Raw genomic sequence first — 6,819 nt, forward strand, 5'->3', positions numbered from 1 at the left:
CTTTTGTATAGATGACATTACTGGGACAACTGGTGGAATCTAGATAAGGTTGTAGAGTAGATAATAGTATCATATTTATTTTCATTTCCTGATTTTGATCTGTAACTAACTCAAGAGGGCTCTTGCAGACACTGCACGCCCACTCAGGTACATTGAGAGAAAGGGACAGAGGGACAGACTCTGTGGGGCATGTACACGTTTAAGGAATTTGGGTGAAGGGCACGTGAGAATTCTTTGGATTATTCTTTCAACTTTTCTCTAAATCTAAAATGATGTCAAAAAAGGATAAAAAAAAGAAACACTCCTCATTAGCTTCATTCATCTCACACCTGCACCGGCCTCTCCAGGCATTCCTTCCTTCCAGCAGTGACTTTTTCTAAAGCCCTTGATGGCCCACGAGCCAGGGAGGTGCTGGTCGGAATGTGGGGGTGAATAACCTCCCCTGCACTCTTTGGGGGTCTGGGGAGCGGTGCATGAGACAGGCACACACCCCTCTCTGCCCTGCACACGTGGCTGGGCCTTGGTGGTCTCTTGTGAGTTTGTAGTGAGGGTGGTTTCTTCAGAAGAGCGGATTCAGAGGCTGTCTACGGTCATACCCCCTGAACACGCCCGATCTTGTCCGATCTCGGAAGCAGAGCAGGGTCGGTCCGGTTAGTACTTGGATGGGAGAAGCAGAAAAAGATGTCCATGTCAATAAGTTGTCCTTGGAAACGAACTTACATATCAAGGCGCCCTTTGCGTAAAGCACTTACATGTGAGCCACCTTATCTAATTTTTACAACCATCTTCTGAAATAGGTATTTATTTAATTCTATGCAGATACAACTTATTTCTAGAAAGAGAAACTGAAGCTCAGAAGCATAAATTTAGTTGCCCCACAACAAACGACAAGTAACTGTATGTCGGGACGCTGAGCTCTGACCTTCTATAAATAATTACACACCTCTGGAGTTGGGAGGGGCGGGGCCGCAGGCGAGGAGGAAGTTCCCCGCAGGGCCGTGGTCAAACTTACCTGCCCGGTCCTAGGTGTCTGGTGGGCGTGTCCGCAGCTCGGGGCTCGGTGAGGCCTTCCTCCTCGTGACCACTAGAGGGCGCCGCCGGCCCAGTTCAGAAGTAACTTTTTGCCCTTGAATTTAGGTGTGGTCAGGGGAGAAACGGCTATAAAACCTAAAGAAGCTTAAGCTTCAGGGCTTCTCACCTGAGCAGACCCCCTTGTACGCTTGTACCCAACTTTGCATTTATAATTTTGTAACATTTTTCCATAAGAGGGCTTCCTGAATAAATTTCAGGCTCCCGAAATCTGTAGCCACCCCTGCTTAGGTGAATACCTTAGCAACTCAGGTGGGAACCCCGGACGGTGTGGCCCTGAGCAGCAGGGAGTGTAGATTGCCAAGGGGTCCGCCCCTCCGCCGCCCCGTGGCTGTGGGTGCCCAGAGAGCCGGGGTTCTGCCCCGTTTGACCTTGACCGTCTGCAGTGTAGAACGTGGTAAGCTGTCTGGAGAGGCTTGTTGAATGAAGGAAGCAAGGGAGGTAAACAACCCCCCAGTGCTTTGGTCTTCTCTTTGGGTCTCAGTTTCCCCACTGTAAGGTGGGGGTTGGCGTTGGACTAGAGATCATCTCAAAGGTTCCTTCCGGGAAGATACTTACCTGAGATGCCCTCCCTGTGCTCTTGCCCCTCCTTGACTCTGCCAGCTGTCATTTCATTTGGTTTTATTTCTCTGTTTCTGTTCTTCCCTCCAGCCCCTCCTTGGCTCTGCTAACACCCTTGGGGAGGCCCTGAGCTCTCGGGGGGTGTGGTTTTCTGGGTTTCTGTGCCTGAGGAACCGAGGATAGCATTGTGTGAACACAGTGGGCAGGGGAGATGGAGTGGGCTCAGCCATCCTTTTCTCAGGGCCAGGAAGGGATCCACTGCCCTCCGTCAGCTCCGCTCCTCCTCCTGCCCTGCAGCCTGGCTTCCCAGGCCACATCAGCGCAGGAACAGCTAAGGACTGAGATGACAGCCCTCTGACTCCTTGGACGCCACTTCTGATTGTCCTTCCACTGCTCGGATGGCTCTTGCGAGTCTGCTTCCTGAGCTCGCCCCATCAATGCTGGGGTTCTGCAGGGTCGCGCTTTCCCTCCTCTGCTCTCCTTGCTCTGCGAACTCCCCCCGGCAACCTCCGTCACTGCCCCGTGTCTGTCACGGACATCCTGAGGACTCGCACATCTCTGCAGCCACCTGCCCTCTCTGAGCTCCAGACCTACCTCACTGTCACATGCCACTGGCACCTCCAGCTCAGGCATCTGACATTTCTGTCAGCTCTACTGAGGTATAACTTATATAAAATCCATCATTTTAAATTTTGACAAATGCATACAGTAAGTAGTGTAGCCACCACCACGATCATGGTGTAGAACATTTCTATCATCTTAAGTGTCCTCATGCCTCCGGCCTCCCTCATCTCTGGTCCTTGGTAACTACTGATCTCTCTGGCACTGTGCTTTGTTTTTTCTAGAATTCCATATAAATGAAATCTTTCAGAATGTAGCCTTTTTTGTCCACCTCCTTTCACTTAACGCACTGTTTTTGTGATGCATCCAGGTTCTGTCATGCATCCGTCTTCATTTCCTCGGGAGTAGTGTTCTACCGTTTGGACATACCGTGATTTGTTTATCTGCCGGTTGATGAACAAGGCATCTGAAATGAAACTTGCCTGAGTTTGAATTCAGATTCTTCCATGCATTACCCGTATAATCCTGAGAAACTGTGTGGCTTCTCTAAGCCTCAGGCTTCCCAGCTGTCCGACAGGGACAGTGATGCTCCCCCCGAAGGTTGCTGAGAGGATTAAATGAGCTCACCCAGGAGAAACACCCGCTCTGTGTCTGGTGCTCAATAGGTGGTTGGCATCGCGGATGTGCTGAACTGTCTGAACCAGGTGGGCACACATCTTATCAACCTAACCATACTGCAGGCAGGTCCTAGAGCTTTCTGGTCGTTTGCAGCTCAGAGCTCCAATCCCATATTCCGTGTAATTCTCTTCTCTCACTCCCTCCAGCTCAGGCTTGACCACTGTCCTCGGACCTGCCAGGAGGAGTATGGGGAAGGTTGGGCACAAATGGCAAGATGCTGGCCCCTCGTGCACCCTGGCTGTGCTACAGGGGTTCCCACGGCTTTGCCCCCGCCCCCGCCCCCAACACTGTGCCATTCTCCAGGTCTTTTCTCCCCTGTTTGGTTAAACTTAGACGGCAGATCAGAACAACTGCTGCACAGACGCAGATCCGAGGGCCTGTCCTTTCAGGCAGCCCTGCTGGGGGAACCTCCCACCCACAGTCCTTGGCTCTGCTAAGGTGCTCACTAGCTGTCCTTCGGTCCTGTCTCAAGGTCTCCTGGGGGAACCCAGACCTTGACACAGCCCTGATCTTTGGAACTGGTTTTCTTGAAGTTGGCTTGTGGGGGAGAGGGGCCGGGGCCGGGCCGCAGGCAAGGAGAAGCCACAGTCGTCTCCCCAGAGGTCAGACTCCCTTCTCTAACGAGCCTGCTGGGGCTCCGCTGGGCCTCCTGCCAGCCTAGGCTGAAAGGGGCTCAGGGAGGCGCCGTGGCCCAGGAGCGGAGGGGCTTCTGTCCTTCCTCAGCTCAGCCTGCATGGCTGCGGCACAGCACTGCTCAGAATGTGAGAATATTTAGTGCCCATTGTCCCCAGCTTGGGGTTTTTTGCACAATTTGGGGACAATAGGGAAAGCCTCATTTGTTAGTGCCATACATAGCACTTAGGTGTTAGTCTGCTTGGGCTGCCATAACAAAATACCATGCACTGGGTGGCGTAGACAGCAGACATTTATTTCTCCCCATTCTGGAGGCTGGAAGTCTGAGATCAAGGTGCTAGCACTGTCGGGTCTGGCGGGGACCCTTTTCCAGGCTTGCAGACAGCCGCCTTCTCGCTGTGTCCTCATGTGGCCGAGAGCACTCCAGGGTCTCCTCTTCTTATAAGGGCACTAATCCCATATGAGGATCCCACCCCTGTGACCTCATTAGGCCTAATTATCTCCCAAAGGCCCCATCTCCAAATACTACCGCATGGGAAGTTAGGGCTTCAACACATGAATGTGGGTGGAGACACAATTCAGTCCAAAGCAACTTATGAAAATGATGGTGATTTACCTCTGACTTTACCACGCTAAAATTTGTTTCTACTCCTGTGTTCCTTATGTTGGGAAAGGCACTCACTCTGATCCCCTCCTCCTCTCATGTCCAGTCAGGAGTGAAGTCTTGTCAGTTCAACCTCATGTATCACCCACACCATCCCTTTTGTCCCCCACAGCTTCGTTAGGCCAGGCCCTCATCGTTCACATCAGCTAGGACTGAGTAGCAGAAGACTCTGCTGCAGTGGCTTGAAGAGGTAAAGGGTATATTTAGCCTGTGCCTAGGGAAGTGTGGGCAAGCAGTGCACAACTGGAACAGGTGCCCAAGAATGTCACCAGGGACCCTGGCTCCTTCTACTTTTTTTATTCCACTGTCCTCAATGTTGGCATTGGTTCTCATGGTCAGAAGATAGCTGCTGCTTCTCCAGGCATTGCTTCCACATCCCAGGCCATAACTCCTAATGGAGAGCCCTTGTCTTTTTATTTGGAAAGGGGACTCCTCTCCAGGGCCTTCCACCTGCCTCTCATGGGCCAGAGCCATGTCACATGAGTCCCTATCTGTGGGGGAGTCTGGGCAGGTGAGGGACTTTCCGGCCTCTATAGCAGAGAGAGGAAGGAGGGTGCAGATGGCTTTGGGTAGTCAATTCCTGGGGTCAGCTACATCGTCTCTTACCGCGGCAGCCTCCTAACTGGACTGTCTGCCTCCATCCTCACCAGCACATTCCTGTGGACAGCAGGTCTGCCTGAGGGGCAGTAAGAAACCATCATACCTAGCAAGTCAACAGTGACACAAATGGTGACAATGCCAGCAATGGTGATCGTTTATTAGGTGTGTAACTTATATCTGGAGCATTCAGGACTGTGTGAGGCGTAATCACAAAAGCCTGTTACTATTGCTTCCCACTGTCCCTCTACTGCTGGCATGAGGAGAGTTGTCCCTTCCCTGCCCCTGAGTGAACACTCTGCGGGTCCCCATGACTCTGCCAGTCATCTCACTGTGAGGTGCAGAGCAGGGCCTGGGTCCAGGGTACGAGTCAGCACTTCCATCTCCCCCTAGGTAAGACTTCTCCCACCCCATCCGGCTGCAGAGCGGACGCTGGCACTGGTGCCTTGGAAGGGGCCTTTTTGTCTTGTTCCCTGAGATGTGCTATTTCTGACTCCTTGGGGGTTGTGGAGATAAGGTAGGGGGTTGTGGAGGGAAGAAGGAAAAGAGGTCAGAAAAGTTCTTATGTGCCTGTTAATGTCACCGTATAGTGTCATGATCTTTGGCTTAGCTTGGGATTGGAGCTGACTCTTTCTCTGCCAGGCACTTGATGGGTTTTCTGCAGACTCCCCGCTGCCCTCAGTCCCACCCTCTTCCCCTGGGTACCGCTGCCCCACCAGCTCCCGGACACCCGCCTCCCACTCACACAGACACGCAGACCCTCTCAACTGGGGGAGCTCCCCTGGCTGCAAACCCTGTGTCTTTTTGCAGGAGCAGCCCCTGAGCTGAGCTTTCAGGGGCGCGTGGTTTATGAAGACGATGTTCCAAAGGGAAGAGCCAGGCAAGGTGAGACTTTAGGTGAAGCCCCCGAATCCGTGGAGGCTGGAGTATGGGTGGCTCTGGAGTATGTATGAGACCTCAGAGTTTGTCCCAATTTGGCAAGGCTTTCGTAGCTTCATACAGCTGACCTTTCATATTTTTGTGCCACACAGTCCTTGTTGACTAACGCCTGCCCCCAGTGGGCTGTGGAGCTGCAAAGCACCTCCAGTCACCCAAGGGCAGGCTTCCAAAGAGACTTAGCAGGTGCAGCCTTTACAAGCAAAGCGCCTGGAAGCTGGGGGATGAGCACTTGGGTGGGTCCCGGTAGGAGCCATTAAAGGAATGTGAATAGAGCAGACAGTGTCCCCAACACCATCCTTACTGGGCCCTGGAGGCTGTTTATTTTATTGTCCAAACTGGTTTTTCCAGAGATCAGCTCTTCCGGTTGATCAGATCCTAGCATTGCACGTCTAAAACTCCTTCTGAGAGGCTGAGGCCTGTTGCAGTGGGAGGAAGGGTATTTGGAGAGTGTCTCCGTGCCCGAGGCCACCACTGTCCCCCCTTTGTCACCCTCCATTCTTCCAACATCCATCACAACTCATCACTGTCGTGTAAACTTTGACACACACTTTGTGTATTTCCATAATGTTGTCAGCTGCCCATATAGCATCGAGAATATGTTTCCCCATTTTAGAGTGCTAGTAACTCAATTTATAGCAATTTATTCCACAAAAGCAGACAGTAACTCAACTGGTGAGAGGAGGAAAAAAAAAAAAAAAAGACCCTACCAACTCACCGCTGTTTCTCAGCGCTGGAAATCAAAATGGTAATGCACAAAATGGATTTCTGTAAGTAATAGGCTCGGTCGGCAGACATGTGAGCTGAGTTAAATGCCTTTTAAGTAAATCTCAGCGTGAATTATCTGTTCACTCAGACGTGCACACACGGAGACTGGGCGGCTGTGTGGACAGACGGCACACGCTGTAACTTTCATTATCCCACGCTGAGATTCTTTGTGAATACCCACAGTCAAAGAGGCTGTGTGTTTTCTGATTGCTGTGACAGGTGGCCACGAGGGTGAGGTTGAGACATTCATTCATTCATTCATTCCCCAAGCCTTTGTGAGGCCCAAGACACGCCAGGCATCATGCCAGGCAGTGAAGGTGCAGAGATGCAGA

The sequence above is a fragment of the Lemur catta genome, chromosome 6 (genome assembly GCF_020740605.2).
Source record: "Lemur catta isolate mLemCat1 chromosome 6, mLemCat1.pri, whole genome shotgun sequence".
NCBI classification, from domain to species: Eukaryota; Metazoa; Chordata; class Mammalia; order Primates; family Lemuridae; genus Lemur; species Lemur catta.